This window comes from Arvicanthis niloticus, chromosome 2 (genome assembly GCF_011762505.2).
Source record: "Arvicanthis niloticus isolate mArvNil1 chromosome 2, mArvNil1.pat.X, whole genome shotgun sequence".
In the NCBI taxonomy this organism is placed as follows: domain Eukaryota; kingdom Metazoa; phylum Chordata; class Mammalia; order Rodentia; family Muridae; genus Arvicanthis; species Arvicanthis niloticus.
The window spans coordinates 146,989,937-147,007,533 of record NC_047659.1 but is presented as its reverse complement, the minus strand read 5'-3'; the positions used below and the strand labels follow the sequence as shown (position 1 = coordinate 147,007,533).

At 47.6% G+C, this 17,597-nt stretch overlaps 1 long non-coding RNA gene across 1 annotated transcript; it reads right to left on the bottom strand.

The window, feature by feature from the left end:
* Positions 1–14,125: 14,125 nt before the first annotated feature.
* LOC117702814 (uncharacterized) lies at positions 14,126–16,611 on the bottom strand. Its single transcript, XR_004606105.2, has 3 exons — positions 16,315–16,611; positions 16,166–16,223; positions 14,126–15,492 (listed from the first exon to the last, which is right to left on the bottom strand). It is a non-coding gene; the product is annotated as an uncharacterized LOC117702814 (long non-coding RNA).
* Positions 16,612–17,597: the final 986 nt, after the last annotated feature.

Sequence of the window (17,597 nt, the reverse complement as noted above, 5' to 3'; positions counted from 1 at the left end):
TATGAACCTCTATGCTATTAAAAATCTATTTCCTATTGATAACCCCAAGTTATTACTTACTATGTTTCATCTGGGATGCTCTTAACTCCAGTTGGCCAGCCCTCAGGGCCATGTTTTTTTTGGACTTCTAACCCATAGCGACTTACTCTACCTCTTTCACCTTCTGCTCCCCATTGTGGTCCTCCTCCAGCCCCAAGCTCAGCAACCCCAAACCAACCTATATATCTCTTCTGCCCAGCTGTGGGCTGTTGGCAATGTTATTTATCAATCAGAAATAACTTGGGGGCAAGGTCACATAGCATCACCCGAGTCTGTGTGCAGACTCTCTCATCTCACCTAGCATTACAATAAATAGCAAAAGAACAAACCTCAACATGTTTGTCAAACTTTTTGGGGCCAGAACACATTACCTTCTGTTGGATGTGGCAGTGCACATCAATAAACCCAGCAGTCTGGAGGCAAGAGGACTGCCTCATGTTCAAGGCCGGCCTGGCATATAGTGTAAGACAGTATCTAAAACCAATGTGATTTATAGAAAAGTAAGAAGATAACTCAAACAACTTCATGTAGTTGGTATGATCTTGGTGTCAAAACAGGACCAACAGCTAGCTGGAAAGCTGCTGGCAAGTCAAGTCCATCACCATGTAAAAGACGCTGTGGCGGTAAGGACGAGCAAGAGCTGGCTCCACTTCACACAGTCTCTGCTGGGAGCTCAAAGAGCTGCAAGGAATAAGCCATTGTGTTAGTTACTTTCCAGTGCTACAATAAAACACCACCACCAAGGCAACTTATAGAAGAAAGCATTTAATTGGACTTTTGGCTCCAAAGGGTTAGAGTCCATGATGGAATAAAGGTATGACAGAAGGAACAGCTGAGAGCTTGAACTTGCGAGCAGGAAACAGAGAGCACACTGGGAATGATGTGAGTCTCAAAGCCCCACCCCACACACCTTCTCCAACAAGGCTGCACCTCACAATCCTTCCCAAACAGTTCCACTAGCTGGGGACCAAGTATTCAAACACACCAGAGTATGGAGACCATTCTTACCCAAATCACATAACCATGGTGTCATTTCAGGAATTCAAGAAGATGTAGCCCCAAAACACAGTATCCTCCTGAAGTGGAAATTTCTGGTTTCTCTAACAACTCAGTTGTGTCATGCGATGTTTTTTTATTTTGTTTTGTTTTTTGTTTTTCTGGAAACTGTCTTGTGAGAGGATGTTTTGTTGAAGTAGGCATGTGAGAGGATGTTTTGCTGAGAACAGACTCGTGGTGTTTTTCTGGAAGCTGCCTTGCGAGGGGGCATATGATGTTTTGCTGAGCAGACACTTAAAAGGGTACGTGGTGTTTGGAAAGAATAGAAGTAGAATTCCTCAGACAGTGGAAGGATGCTCTTGCATTACTACTCCTTGCAACACTTCACTGGTCTTTGTTTGTCGTGACTTCACAGAGAGAAACGTGCAAAAGAACTTCTCGTGGTATTGAGGCTGCTTCTGCTGACTCTGCAAGGAGCCTCTTGGTTTCTGCTGCATTGAGCCACTGCTACTGATTCGTGTTTGATGTCTGCTGTTGAGCTGGACTGCCAATATCCTGACAACGAAGATTGGAATCAGTCCCAAAGAACTGCTTCTAAAGAGGTCCACAACCCCCTTGTCCTGTTAACCATCTCTCTCCCCTACCTTTGGTCACTGGGTTAGAAGGGAGGCTGAAGCATTTAAGAACCCTAAATAAAAAATAGGCTCTGAAAAATCTAAACCTACATCCTCCAAGGTTGAGTCCATGTAAACCAGAACAGATGTTGTGATATAATCATGTGTTTTGGTAAATGTTATTGGGCAGGTATGAAAATGCCCATCATTCACTTTGTTTCGTTTGTCTTGAATGTCCTAGCCAAAGTATCCAGAGGAAACAAAACAAACGGGGGCTGGCTCAGCCGTAAAGAGCACCTACTGTGCGTACACAGAAGAGCACCCACTGTGCGTCCACATTCCCAGTAACCATAAGGTGGTTCATAACCAATTCCAGGGAATCTGATGACCTCTACTGATTTCTATAGGCACCAGCCACCCATGTGGTGAACAGGTGAATGCAGCAAACAACTATACAGATGAAATAAAATCAATAAATCGAAAAGCCTGGTTTGTTAGTGTTTTATTGGCATGAATGTATGTGTACATGTCTGTGCCAAAACAAATAAGCCTTAAAAAAAAAAAAAAAAAAAAAAAAGGACTAGGAATTAAGGAAGATAGAGGGTTTTTTGTTTTGTTTTTGTTTTTTTTATTGGATATTATATTTACATTTCAGATTTTATCCCCTTACCCCATTCTCCCCACCACCCAGGAACCCCCTATCCCATCCCCCTCCTCCTGCTTGTATGAGGATGTGCTCCCACCTACCCCCCACTCCCACCTCCCTACCCTCGAATTCCCCCTGACTCAGTGTTCAGCCTTCATGGGATCAAGGATCTCCTTTCCCAACTATGCCCGACAAGGCCATCCTCCCCTACATATACAGATGGAGTCATGGGCCCCAGGCTGGTGGTTTAGACCCTGGGGAGCTCTGGTTGGTTGGTATTATTGCTCGATAGAGGTTTTTGTTTATAGAAAACTTTTAAACACACAGATAATCATGAGAACCAATCAGTTCAGCTAAGTTGTCAGGTGTAGGATTCACAAACAAAAGTCAGTACTGTCCCTGCTGCCCAGCAGCTACAAAAAGGAAAAGCAACCCGAATGTGCGATAGGAGTAAAAGCCCAGACAAATCGCACACAGAGGCTCTGATGAAAAGATCTGGTTAAAGTGCAAGCCTCGTGGTTAGTGGGACCTGACGGCACACAGCTGTCAGTGTTCCTCCTCTCCCGATGTGCCACACTCCCAACCATACTCAGTGACAGAGGCAGGTGAGTTAAGGACTTCTGTCTCACCAGTATGAAATAGGCTTCCTGCTCCCGGGTCCTTCCTCCAGCTAAAATGCCATGAACACAAAACAGCCACCACACCAGAAGGATGAGGGGTGGTGGAGGAAAGCCAGAGCCTGGCCTCCTGGCAGAGAGTTCTGAGACTTTACTGGCATCTCTCACATATTGTGGACGGGGCATTTTAGGGAATTCCAATCCAGAACAGACAGGGTATATGGAACTCAAAAACTTTTCTCTCAGATGGGGCTTGGGAGAGGGTGATTAAGAGCTGTGCTCCTTTTTGTTAATACCGACCCTATTCTAGAAAAAAGGGGGGGGGATCTACCCCAAACCCTGTGGTCACAGTAGCCATTCCATTACTCAGACTCAGATGCAAGGGGAAGCGATGTGATTCCCCACATCGTTGTTAACAGGGTGAGCAGAGAGCTTGTCTTTTGTCTCTTACCTGGTAGACATAGATGGTAGTGGGAATCCCTTGCAGAGATGTTATCAAATGGGCCTCCCACAGAATATCAAAGAAACACACAATGGACTTCGGTTAACCTCAATAATTCAAGGATCATTCAATGCTCAGATTTAATCAGCGTAACAGACCACGTTTACGGAATCTAGATCTTGTAAACATGTAAGAATCATAAAGCACTTGACTATCGTAGATGAGGGAGAGCCCCCAAACCTTGCCTGGGCAGCATGGGAGAGCTGTCCCCAAGGGCATCAGTGATTCTTGCTGGCTGCTACAAGCAGGAGAGCTGGCCCCACCCCTCACCTGGGCAAAGCGGGAGAGCTAGCCCTGGTGGGGTGGTTGCAGGAGAGCCACCTAGATGAACAACTCAGCTACCACCCATATCTCTCACTTCAGGAGATCTGACTCCCTCTTTTGGACTCCATAGGCACCAGGCCTGCATGTGTACAGATAGATATACATGCAGACAAAGCATTCATATGCATGAAATAGATCTTTTTAAAAATTTCAGCATGAAAATCCTGGGAACACTCAAGCTGCATCCAAACTACAGCACAGAGCAGTTGTGTTCCTGTGGACCACTGAGTAAAATTTAACCAAGGAGGGGCTTGGGATCACATTGAGCTGAGGTCACTGACTCATCTGGGAACCTGGTGAGGTACTGTATGGTATGCTAGGGTTACCCTGGCCAAGGTACTACCAGGCACCACTGCTCCAGTTCTTGGCTGTCTCTGGGGTGGACAGACTCTGCCGTCTAGCTGCTGCAGGCCTCTACGGCCCCTGTGCATCTGTGGAAGCCACAGCCCTCCGCACCGCTTAGGTCTGTCTGGCTCTTGGATAACGCCTCTCCTGCATTTGTGAGTTGTGGGCATGAAAGAACTGCCTAGGAAGGAGAGAGACCCTCAAGTCCCTGTGTTTCTCGAGACATTCCTAGTAAGCCTGCAATTAAAGCCACCATGCTGTGGCATCTCAGAAAATGGAATTTGCATAATTTGAAATTTGAGGAAAATCTCTAAATACTTTAATTTTGATAGAAACCATTTCCACTGCTGACATGTGTCTACACCTATAATTTCAGCTGATAAATTGCTGTAATTTCTCCTCCATTTTATGTTCTTTCGAACATTAATTGTCACTTGCAGGGTAAGACGCTATGGAAAAGAAAGGAAGAGAAAAAAACCACACAGCCAGGAGCATGGAGTGACTTTGTGGGTGATTACACAGCTTGCAGATGCAAGCAGAGTCTGAACCCACCTGATACATTGCTGCAGCCTGAGGCGTGTGTGGGTAAGTACACCCTGTTCATCACATACCCATACATCCCCACACATGCCCAAAGGCACACCCCCACACTCACATAAACACACTTAAACACACCCACACACTCACTCACAAAGACACACCCTTATACCCACACACGTCCATAGATACGCCTACATACTCAGACATGCACAGACACCCCTTCACACCTCTGTATACATCCATAGACATATCCACTGTCCCCTCACACTCCCACAGACTCCCCTTCATGTCTCCACCCACCCACAGAATAATCTTCTTAATCCCTTGTCAGCTACCCTTTGCTTATCCCACAAGTCTTCCCAAAGATGGGAAAGGCTAGCAAAATAAATTGCTTTGTCAAGGAGAAAGAAACCAGGAAGGTAGTTTCCAGGGGTGTGAGAAGTGACAAAACACTTTACTCCTCAGGACTAGGAGGGATATTTATTTGTGTAACATAGGATCTCACCAGGCTGGCTTGAGGCAGGTTAAGACAGCTCCTGGCTACTGAAAGTTCTCAGAGACAACACCCAAAACCCACCCACTTAGCACCTTCAGGCCCTTCACCCCTTTTCTGTTGACCCACTTTTCATGACAACCCCCAATTCTGCCCTCCCCCACAGGCCAAGCTCCTCCCCCTCCTTGAAGCGGAGCTGTTCTCACCAGTCCATCATTGTATTGAAAAGACTCTGAAAACATTCCCCTGCTGCAGATAGCCAGAAAGCAGCAGAGTAAAGCCCCTTCAGTGGACTTACTTCCTGAGCCAGTCCATCAAAGAGCATTAAAATTAAAGTCTCATCATTTGGAGGATGTTATGTCTTCTATTGCCATGGTCTTGAGCTGAATAGGGGCAGGACCGGAGCTGGTGATTAAGCGATACATGAAGGGGTCTCCCCATCCTGACAGAATTCCTAAGGCTGTAGCCCAGTTCCTTCTCGGCCACACTTACCTCCGTCTCAACCTTCCCCCTCTGTCTTCCTTCTCATTCCCCCATCCAGGGGCTCAGAGTTGAACATCTGGGGTAGACCTTGCAAAGGATGGGGCTGTTCCCTCCTGAAACAACCCTCCCTCTATGGGTGCCTTCTCCACATGGGGTTGTCAGTCCCATCCCACAATCTCTGTGGTCCAAGGTGGTCCAGAGCCCAGCAGCCCCCAAGGATCTTCTGGCATCTCGAGGAAGTGAGACATTCTGTCCCCTCTTCTGAGCGTACACCAGGTGTCATGGCACACGGGCCCATGGCTTGGCAGATGGTACACAGACAGCTTCGTCTGTCCAGCCCCCACATGCCCGACCTTGACACAGGAGAAAGGGATTAGAGCCGCCTGTGTGGAGCTTTTAATTTCACTGACCCACGTCCAACATACCTCTCCCATGCTGGGACCTTGCTAGGTTTCTGAAGAGAGATGCATGAGAAACAGTCCAAGACAGGTTTCCCTCACAGCCTTGTCCCTGAACTGGGTCCTCTTTCTTCTCTTGCCAGAAAGCTGGGAAGGGAAGCACCTCCTCTTTCCCTTCTCCCATCCCTATTATCTCTCCCACTGTCCCTCCCTGGCACCTGGTCTTATCAAGCAGCCAGCTCTGTGCAAGCAGCCATGCAAACACAGCTGTCACTCAGCCGCATCCCTGACCTGTGAAGGGAGTGTCCCTTCTCATCGAGAAAATGACAAAAGGACTTTGTGTAGTGTATGAATTGAGGACCTTGGGGAGGAAACGACCCTGAAGTTGTATGTGGCCCGCTATGTCAAGCAAGAAGGCAGTCAGAGAAAGGCTGAGTCCTGTAGAGAGATGGGGGCACTGCACTGCTGGGTCTGAGAGGCAGTGGGGTCCACCTGACACTACAGTCCTCCTCTAGCGGATAAGGGGCAGATGAGGAAGGAAGCCATTTCCTCTGAGCCCGTAGGGTATGGGGCCCACCCTGGCCTCTGTGTGTGCGTGTGTGCGTGCGTGCGTGTGTGTGTGTGTGTGTGTGTGTGTGCATGTGTGTGTGTGTGTGTGTGTGCAGGTACACATGAATGGGTGTGATTGAGGACTAGAGCTTGACACTGGGAGTCTCCCTCAGTTGCTCTACACCTTGTTTCTCAAGGCAAGGTCTCCCACTGAACCCAGAGCTCACTAATGTGGCTGGACTGGCCAGCAAGGCCAGCAAACTGGGCAGATCCTCTTGTCTCTGCCTCTCGTGGCTGTTGGTGTGTGCTGCAGTGTCTGACATTTTGTTCTGTTTTTGCTTTGTTTTAGTGTGTGTGCTAGGGATCACACTATGTCTTTGTGCTTGTGTGGCAAGCACTTCACTGACTGAGTCATTTCCCCTCCTCCCGGCCCCCACCAGAGTCTGCCTCTTGAGTAGAGATGAGAAAACCCATGAGAACAGACATCTCAGATGACTGTTGAGTGTTGGTGATTTTTTTAAAAGATTTATTTATTTATTTTATGTATATGAGTACACTGTTGCTGTTTTCAGACACACCAGAAGGGGGCGTTGGATTCCATTACAGATGGTTATGAGCCACCATGTGGGTGCTGGGAATTGAACTCAGGACTGCTGGAAGAGCAGACAGTGCTCTTAACCACTGAGCCATCTCTCCAGCCCGGTTTTTTTTTTTTTTTTTAAGATTTATTTTTGTTTGTTTTATGTGTATAAACGTTTTGCCTGCGTATGTGTGTGTCCATATGCTTGGTGCCAGCAAACGCCACAAGAGATCATTGGATCCCCTGTAACTGGCACTGGGACTGGCACTCTGATTATCTGGAAGGGCAGCCAGTGATCTTAACCACTGAGCCATCTCTCCAGTCCACCTGAGTGATTGTTTGTAGTGTTTGAAGTCAGAACCTCTGTAACATTTGTCTTTACAGAAATATGTCTTTAACAGACAAATGTGTGTGTGCAGAGAGAAGAGGGTTTGCTGGGCAGGGGCTGAAGCCACAAGAACCTCCCCTTGGGGCAGAAAGAGATGCTGAGGATGCCTGGGCTCTTCTGCTTAGGAGGCCACCAGACCCTTCGTGAATGGCTCTGCAGAACATAAGGATGATTGGCTCTACCTGTTTGGTCCTTGTTGATTTCCTGTGACTTTTCTAAGCAACCCAATTCCTGTCCACGGTTCCTACAACTGAGGGGTCACAAGTGGTCTTCTCAGAATGAAGCTAAGCCAAAAGTCCCTGTCTTCATAGCCCCTTCTCCTCCAGCTTCCACCCTTAAGACACACCATGACTCCCTCTGGACACACCAGGATTCTCTGCTTGCATGAAGGCCAGTCAGCACTGATGGTTGGCTCCCTTTGCTGTGACTGTTATCTTTGCCAAAGGGCTACATTCATGGGTTCCCGGGGATACTGAGATACGGCCATCTTTGATGGACACTCCTCTGTCTCCCAGGATCCTTGGATCTGACTGTAATCTTTCAACCGGCTCTGTGGTTGAAATACATATACAATGGTGGCAGACCCCATGTGAATCTTCACTTTAAGAATGTCCCATTTGCTGCAGGATCTCTCCCAGTGTCCCTGGATGGCTCAGTTTTAGTAGTCATGTCACGGTGCCCTCCACTTAAGGAGAATTCGGGGTTGCGCATACGAAGGCGAGCATCCAAGTCGGGAAGATAGAGACACAGTTTAATTCTAATTGCCTTTAGGACAAGCAGGTGGTCTGCAGCAGCCATGGTGGCAGGCTTGGAAGCATGGCTCTTCAGTGATGACAGGAGCTAAAGGTCAGCTTGTGCTTTCTGGGGGTCTTTGGCTTGGCCTGGTGTCTCCAAATCCCTGACCTTGATCTGACCTCTGATGTGGCTTCGACTTTAGCTCAAATACTTCATACTGGCTCCCAACACAAGACCCAGGTTTTATTTCCTAGCACGAGGTTCAGATCATAGACTCTTCTCTTCGTAGTAAACCAGAAGACTAAGGAAGCACATTTAGCTGTCGCTGCCCTGAGCATGGCTCTATCATCCTAAAGATCTGTGCTGGGGATGCCCAGAACTCAGGAGTCCTAACCAGCTCTCTCTGAGGACAGCCTCGAACTGGCCAGCAAAATGGTTCTTCTAGTGCCTTTCGAACACAGAGGAGGATGGCCACAAGCCACTGGTGTCCTGGCTGCAGTGACAATTTAATGCACAAGGGTACAAGGAGATGTTTACTCTGGAACATTCCAAACATAATTCTACTGAGTTCCCATGTGCTCATCCTTGAAAGGATATCTCGGTGGTTCAGAACTGACTCTTAAGATTTCCCTTCTGGCCGGGTGGTGGTAATGCACGCCTTTAATCCCAGCACTTGGGAGGCAGAGGCAGGCGGATTTCTGAGTTCGAGGCCAGCAGCCTGGTCTACAAAGTGAGTTTCAGGACAGCCAGGACTACACAGAGAAACCCTGTCTCAAACAAACAAACAAACAAACAAACAACAACAACAAAAAAAAACCCACAACCCCCCCAAAAGCAAAACAACAACAACAACAAAAAAAAACCAAACAAACAAAAAAAAGATTTCCCTTCTGTTCACCTCAGATGTTTTAAGACAAAATATCCTCCAAGCACACCCCAGAGGACATGAGGATTCCCCCATGACTTGTGGCTGGGACCCTCTCCTACATCCTGCTCAAAGGCACTCTGAGAACACATCCCTGAGATCCATGCCTCAGACTGTGGAGAGTGGTCTGAGATAGGAAGCTTGGGCTGTTTCCTGGGTGCTGGATTCGACAAGAAGTTGCAACTGATTTTCTTTTCATGAAAAGACAAAGTGATTTTTTGTTGTTGTTGTTGCTGAGTTTAAAATGTTACAAGGTTGATAATTCAGCATTTGTTTTGTCATGTTCTATAAGGTGCATGTTGAACTCATTTTTTCCCCTAATTTCCAATGTTTTCGTGTGTCCTAGTTGCTAACTAGCATGTAGGGTCTGAGAGACATCCACGCAGGTGGGTTGTCAGTCTGGACAGGAAGGCTAAGAGACACCCACCCTAAGTGCCAGCTGAGTTCTTATGTAACGGGACATTTCCAGAGGAAGATCTTTTCATAATTTCACACTTAACCTTCATGCTCTGCAGGACAGGGGGAGGGGCTAGAGGAAGGAGAACACGTGGTGGGGGAGGAGCTGGAGGAGGGAGAAAAGAACACAGGAGAGACAGCAAAAGACCGAAGAAGGAAGAGAGAAAACACAGGAGAGGGATGAAGAGACAGAGAAGAAAAGAAGCACAGAAGAAAGGCACCCAGAACTGGCAGCCTACAACCTAAGCCTTCCCAAACCGCTGCCTGCTTTTATGACTCTCCAGGATGCACTTAATTGCTCCTCTTCCCAACCACAAAATCACCAGTTCCCTGAGCTGCTTGTGCTGTGTTCTGGATTTGAAGGAAGGATTCAGCTAATTTAGAGCAAACTGACCTACTAAATTTCAGGGTGTGGTTGTAAACCGAATCCTTTGACTTGTGGAAACTCCACTTCTCTGAGTGTAATTAGGAAGACCCAGAAAGTCGAGCTTGGAAGGCTAAGCTGGGGTTCTACTTGCACCTTACTGGGGTCTTCTGAGGGTGAGACTGCAGAGAAGCTGTGAAGGAGGCCTGTCCCATTATGGTCTTCACTTAAGACTGAGAGGGGTGATTGGAGCCTTGGCTGCTGATTGGTCCCTGGGGCAGTGCTGTCCCAGCCTGTGGCTGGCATCTCTACAGTTGTGTCCAAATCTCCTGGCTCTTGTGTCAAGTCTCCATCCTCGATGTCAAGAAATGTGGTCCCTGCCAGAACTCTGTCATGGCACAGGAGAGCCATGTCCCATCTGGCCAGGCTCATGAGCATGCTCCAATGTTAGGGACACCAAAGCCTCTGGTAATGGACAAAACCACACAGCACATACATTTCAGGGAATTTTGAACTGTCCAATATCTCATACTGGAGACAGAGCAGCTTTGGGGACCTGGAACACTCAAAGGTGGGGACAAAGACGATACTTGAAGAAAAAGACCTGCTTTGCTCAGAAAGGTGTAGATTAAAAGAGAAAATGTGAGCCCAAGCAGCAGCTCCACCACACAGAACCTTTTAGGAAGGTAGCACCAAGTGCTTGTGGCATATCCAAGCCTTTGGTCAGGTCTAGGGAACATCTCAGCTGGTATGAGGTTTGTGGACTATTATATCCCCTGTACAAACACCCACTGTGTTCATGAGCACCTACTGTGTGTGTAAGTACCCACTTCATGCACAAACATCTGCTGTGTACATGGACACTTACTGTGTGCATGAACACCTACTGTGTGTATGAATGTCTGACACATGCATGAATATCTGCTTTGTTCAACTATCACAGCAGAGACAAATCACGGTTTGTGCCTAGATGGATGCCTCATCAAGACTTTCCCCTCAAGGCTCAAGGATCTAGTCAAAGGAGACGGTGGAAGGATTGTCAGAGCCCAAGATGATGAAGGACTCCACAGATACAGTGTCTTCCAGACATACACACGAACTCACAGACTGTTGCAGCACACCCAAGACCTGCAAACAGTCAAGCCCAATGGGGTCCCAGTACTGAGATGAGAAAGCAGGCATGGAATCCCGCTTCTAGCTAAGAAGTTAGCTGCAATTGGTACCCACTGGCAAAAGGGTCTGTCAGCCACATTTCAGGGCAGGCACTACACACAAAATAAACTTGGAATTTTTATGGACTTTTTGTTTAATTTTACTTTGTTTTGGCTTATTTGGTTTGGTTTTGTTTGACAAATTAATAAGCCAGTAAAATGATTACTAATGATACTCTGTTATAGTCATAGATTGGTGTCTTGCCCGCTTGTCATCAGAGAGGCTTCACCCAGCAACTGATGAAAACAGGTGCAGAGACCCACAGCCAGACATTAGGCAGAACTCACGGGATCCTACAGAAGAGAGGTAGAAAGAATTATAGGAACCAGAGGGGTCAAGGACACCACCAGAAAATGGCCCAGAGAGTCAACTACCCAGGGATTATAGGAACTTAGAGACTGAACCGACAAGCAGCCCTCTGAATATGTCATGGTTGTGTAGCTTGATGTTCTTGTGAGATATCTAACAATGAGATATCTAACAGCTGCCTGACTATTTTGCCTGCTTTTGGGACCTTTTTCCCTACTGGGTCGCCTTGTCCAGCCTTAATATAAGAAGATATACTCAGGTTTTTTTTTTTAAAGATTTATTGTATTTATTTATTTTATATATATGAGTGCTCTATCTGCAAGTACACCTGCAAGTCAGAAGAGGGCATTGGATCCCATTACGGATGGTTGTGAGCCACCATGTGGTTGCTGGGAATTGAACTCAGGACCTCTGGAAGAGCAACCAGTGTTCTTAACTGCTGAGCCATCTATCCAGCCTCTTGGTTTTGTTTTTCAAGACAGGGTTTCTCTGTATAGCCTTGGCTGTCCTGAAACTCAGTTTGTAGATCAGGCTGGTCTTGAACTCAGAGATCCACCTGCCTCTAACTCCTGCTGGGATTAAAGGCATGCACCACCACCACTGCCTAGTCTTATTACAACTTAATATGCAATGTTTGGCTGAGATCCATGGAAAGCCAGCCCTTTTGTAGAGGGAAACAGAGGAGTGGGCCAGGGGAAGAGGGAAGGTGGAGAGAGGAACTGGGAGAAGAAGAGGGAGGGGAAACTGGGGTCAGGATGTACTACACAAGAGAATTAAAAAAAAAAAAAAAAAAAAAAAAAAAAGCACAAAGACTCTGGCCCAGCCTGAAGGAATGTGATGAGTGAGTATGTGAAGGAGAGATAGGAAAGTCGGAGTGTGAGGTGAAGAACAGGAGAGAAAGTGTATGAGGGTTCATATGCTGTGGAGAAAGGTGGAACTGTAGGCTCAACACAGGGGGGGGTATGAGAAGCCTGCACACATGGTGATGTCCAGGCCTGGGCTGCTGCCAAGGACCATGTCTGGATTCATGGCTCTACAGCAGCCAGGTTTGTGCTGTTACCTGTGGCTCATGCTGCCAGAAGGCCACCCGGACATCAGCAGTCTGGGCTGCCGCCTGAGGCCATGGCCCTGGCTGCTGCTGAGGGCCATGTCTGGATCTGTGTTGATGTCTGATGTCCATGGCCTAAGTTACCCTCAAAGGCCACACCAATGTCTGTGGTCTGGGCTGCCACCTGAGACCATGTGGATGTCAGTGGGTCATGCTGCTGACAGAGACCATGACTGGGTCAGTGATCCTACTGCAATCAGGGTCTGTCTTAGGGTTTTACTGCTGTGAACAGACACCATGACCAAGGCAACTCTTATAAGAACATTTCATAGTGGCTGGCTTACAGGTTCAGAGGTTCAGTCCATTATCATCAAGGTAGGAACATGGCAGCATCCAGGCAGGCATGGTGCAGGAGGAGCTGCGAGTTCTACATCTTCATCTGAAGGCTGCTAGGAGAATACTGGCTCCCAAGCAGCTAGGACAATGGTCTTAAAGCCCACACCCACAGTGGCACACCTACTCCAACAGGGCCACACTTCTAATAGTGCCACACCCTGGGCTGAGCACATACAAACGATCACAGCGTCTGTGTTGATGAACTCAGCTCATGTACCACTGAAGGCCATGCAGATGTCCCTGATCTGGGCTGCCGCCTGACACCACATTGATGTTTGAGCATTGTGCTGAGCTGGCCACACCCCTTGCCTGGGCAGCGTGTGAGAGCTGGCTCTGGTGGTGTGGGTTCAGGAGGGCTGTCTCTGCCCCTCACCAGCTGCAACACTCCAGAGGGCTGGCCCAGCTCTCTGTCTACTATGTGGTGGTGTGGGTGAGGGAGAGATGCTCTCTCCCTCTCTCCTTCCTCACCCCTCGCTGCCTGAAGCAGGCAGGAGAGCTGTTCCTGGCCTTCATCAGCTACAGCACTCCAGAGAGCAGACCCTGCACCTTGCCTGGGCAGCAGCATAGTAGAGCTGGCTCTAGTGGCAGGAGCTCATGTGAGCTGCTCAGAGGATGTGAGAGCAGGAGAGATGGCCCTGCCTCTTGCCAGCTACTGCATTGGGTGAGCTAACTGGGGCAGGGCTGGAGAGCTCACCCCAGTGATATGAGTACAGGAGACCTGGAAGGTTGACCACCTAGCCCCAGATCCAGGGCTTTAAGTTGGTCTACCCCGACCCAACATCTAATTCATCTATGAACTGATGCAGCACATAAAGGGGCCAGCCCTGCAGACCCAAAGCTGCAGGATGTCCATGACACACGGCAACACAGAATATCCAAGAGGAGTCCCTGTGAGGATCTGGTATTGATGGTGTAGCAGAAGCCAGAAGCTTCGAACCAGACCAATGGCTCATTGCAACAAACACTTGCAAATAAAGATGTGTGGACAAAAGGGTGTGCTGTGTGTCACACTGTGACACACTACAGCTTTCACGACAAGCTTTTGTTTTGTTTAATTATTTTCTTTGTCAGGGGTGGGGTTGCAAAGGTGGAGGGCAGTTACCAAGGGACAGAGAGTGAGTGGGATTGGCGTGCATGATGTGAAATTCATAAAGGATCAATACAAAGTTGTTTGTTTTTAAAGCATCCAGTACATTCACCATGAAAGTCGCTAACACAGAGAGAATATTCCTCTTATAAGAGATGCTTTAAATAAGACTGCTAAGGCAGCAGGGAGCCATGCTTGCATAAGCTAAGCATGCATGACCTAGTATGGCCTTTCCCTTTCCCTGCCATAAACCTGAACTTCTCTAGGAATTTCCCCAGAAACCCCATTGACAGTACACTCCTGTCCTGGCCCCTTTGTGTGATTTTCTGCAGCGTATGGTTTTACCTTGTCCAACAGCAACCCTGAGGAAGGCACCTCAAGGACCATCTTATAATCACACTTACTGAAAAGGGTGAAAAAGAGATTAAAAAGGAAAAGAAAATCCTAACTAATCCCTTGACCTGTGCTTCAAAAACTGCCAAAATCATATGCTTGGCTACTGTCTAAAGACACTCACACAGGCTGGTCTCTTGAGCCCACGCCCATACTTGGGTGTGCCTTGATCTTTTTTTTCTGAACACTAGTTCTATTAAAATGTTTGATTGAATTTATATTAAAGTAGCTTCCTAACTCTGCTGACTCTGGCTTCATTCTGACTCTGCCTCATTCTGGCTCATCCTGAAATTCTTTTCTGCAGAGATTGAGTATCATGGCTTCTCCTGAGCACAGGTCTCGAGAAAGGATTTGGTCTCCTGCAAGTGGGAATATGGAGCCGTGTCCCTGGTGTCGTCCCCACTGCCCTGACTTTCTAAGAATGGCCTCAGTAAGCCAGGAACACTGGTGTTGGCTCCCAGGCTCCCTTCCTCTGTGTAAGTGGCCACACAGTCAGATCTCCACTCCACCAAAATAACTGAGATAATCAACATCAACGGGAAGAGGTTTTTCTTGGCTCACTTTGCAGAGCCTTCGATTCATGGCATTTTGGCTCCGTGGCTTTAGAGGGTAAACCATCAGTGTTCAGTGTGTGTGTAAAGAGGAAGAGAACCAAGACCTGCCCCCGTGACCACCTTCCTTTAATCAAGCCCCATCTCCAAACAGCCTACTGAGTAGGAGCTCATGGGTGAACTAATCCATAAAAGAATTCATACCCTCAACAATGACTTACCTCGGGCTGGAGAGATGCCTCAGTGGCAAAGAGCACTGACTGCTTTTCCAGAGGTCATGAGTTCAATTCCCAGCAACCACATGGTGGCTCACAACCATCTGTAATGAGATCTGGTGCTCTCTTCCGGATATGAAGGGAGCAACAGTGTACTCACGTAAACAAAGTAAATGTATAAAAACAAAACAACAAAAAATAATGACCTACCTCTCAGTACCACCTTGAGTTTATGGAGGACACCTCATATCATACATTGCAACACTGCAGTTTGTACCAGGTGAGCACTACAAGGAAATCATTGATGAAAGCCCTTGGGACACAGACAAGGCCAGCCACCCCTTGTCACATACAATAATAATATCATATCACCCCATGTTTGTACAGGAACTGCCCATCCCGTGGTTCACCTGATTATTTTAACCAGAATTAGCATGTGACTCAGCCTCTAATTACCCTGCATAATTGTTCAATCTCATAGTAACACTTTAATTTGCAAAGCAAAAATAACCATGTGATTACCCTGCAATTACATGATCGCTACTAATCAATTACTTCTATAGCATTTCTGCATGTTTACAGACTGGTCAATGCCCACATACCCTTCCCCAGAACCCTGATCCCTGAGTGTCCAGCTGACATTCACTCACTAGGCTCCATCTGTTAGTAGCAGAATCCACCTCGGGGCCTTCTGTCGAGCCCTGGGCCTGTGACACCCATTGCTGCCTGTCCCCCTGGCTCCTCCCACATCAAAGCTCAAGATGACAGCAGCACCCATAGCTGCAGCAGTAGGGGTAATGGGGCCCTACTTCAGCCTGTAGCATGAGTGCCTATTCCGTTCACATGTGAAAGCCAGAGACAGGAAGCTGGACTCATTTAAACCCAAAGCCTCCTCCCTACACCTCAGACTGAGATGAGGGGAAAACCCAGTGTCCACAGTGAGGAACAAGCTTCACATACCTGGAGAACTAGTGATGGGTATCTTGCTCCTTGAGTCCCTAGCACGAGCAACCACCTTCTAAGAAAAACCAAGAGTTAGAGAGATGGCTAATCAGTGAAGAGCACTGGCTGCTCTTGCAAAAGTCCCAAGTTAGATTCCCAACACTTACACGGTGGTTCACCACCATCTGTAACTCCAGCTCTAGAAGACCCAACAGCCTTTTCTGCACTTCATGGGCACCAGACATGCATGTGATGCACGGACATGTACATGCAGGCAAAACACAATACTCATAAAATAAAAATCAACCTTGCGAGGTGCAGTGGCACATACCTTTAATACCAGAGGATTAATAACGCACGAAGAAAGCAGAGGCAGGCATATTCTAGCCTGTTACAACCAGAGGCTAATAGTCAGAATCTGTCTCTAAAAACCAAAATAAATAAAATAAGTCAGAGAAAGGGAGAGGAAGAAAGAGAGAGGGGAGAGGGAGAGAGAGAGAGAAGGGAGAAAGAGACAGGAGAGAGACATGAAAGAGAAGAAGAGAGAGAGGGGAGAGACAGGAGAGAGGAGAGAGGAAAAGAGGAGAGAGAGAGAGAGAAAGAGAGAGAGAAGAGGAGAGGAGAGGAGAGGAGAGGAGAGGAGAGGAGAGGAGAGGAGAGGAGAGGAGAGGAGAGGGAAAAAGAATTAGCAGCAGATGTTTTCCAAGTAAAGAAAGAGCACAGACAGGAATGGATCTGACCAACAGAGCACAGAAAGGTGTCCAGACATGCAAGCATCCTCCCTTTCTCTTCATAAGGAACTTAAAACACTAGTGTAGCTGAGGGTAGAGACAGAATAGATCCTCTGATCTGCAGCAGAGAACCATGACAGCACAGAGTGTAGACACACCTGAGTGAGAGAAAGCCAAGGTCGGTTTTGTCTCATTTACCACACGAGAACAGTGATGGATAAAAGCATGATTAGGAACACACAACGCATATTTATTACCTTGAGAACATATGATGTCATGCCTGTAGAACAATGCCACATAGGCTCAGGGGCTAGGACCTCCCACCTTCCCAGAGTCCACAGGATCCCAGGATAGATTCTGATGAGATCTGCATGGAAACCCTGGACCAGCCACAGAAAAGAAACTCAGAAACACAAGAGCCAAGTCTTGGAGAAAAGACAGTTGGACAAGGTGATAGCCTGCCCTACACACACACACACACACACACACACACACACACACACACACAAAACCAACCATGAAGCTTGTTTTCAGGACCTCAGGATGGCTGGGTCACCCCAGTAGACACCGTATTCCAATACCCTACTACACCAGACAGGGGGGTCTACAAATCGTACCAACACTGAGTCGAGACCCACAGCACAGGAACTGTGAACCATGGGAAGGGGACTCAGGTCAGCTCCAACTGTTCTGCTCTGACCTGTTCACGCTGGTCTGGC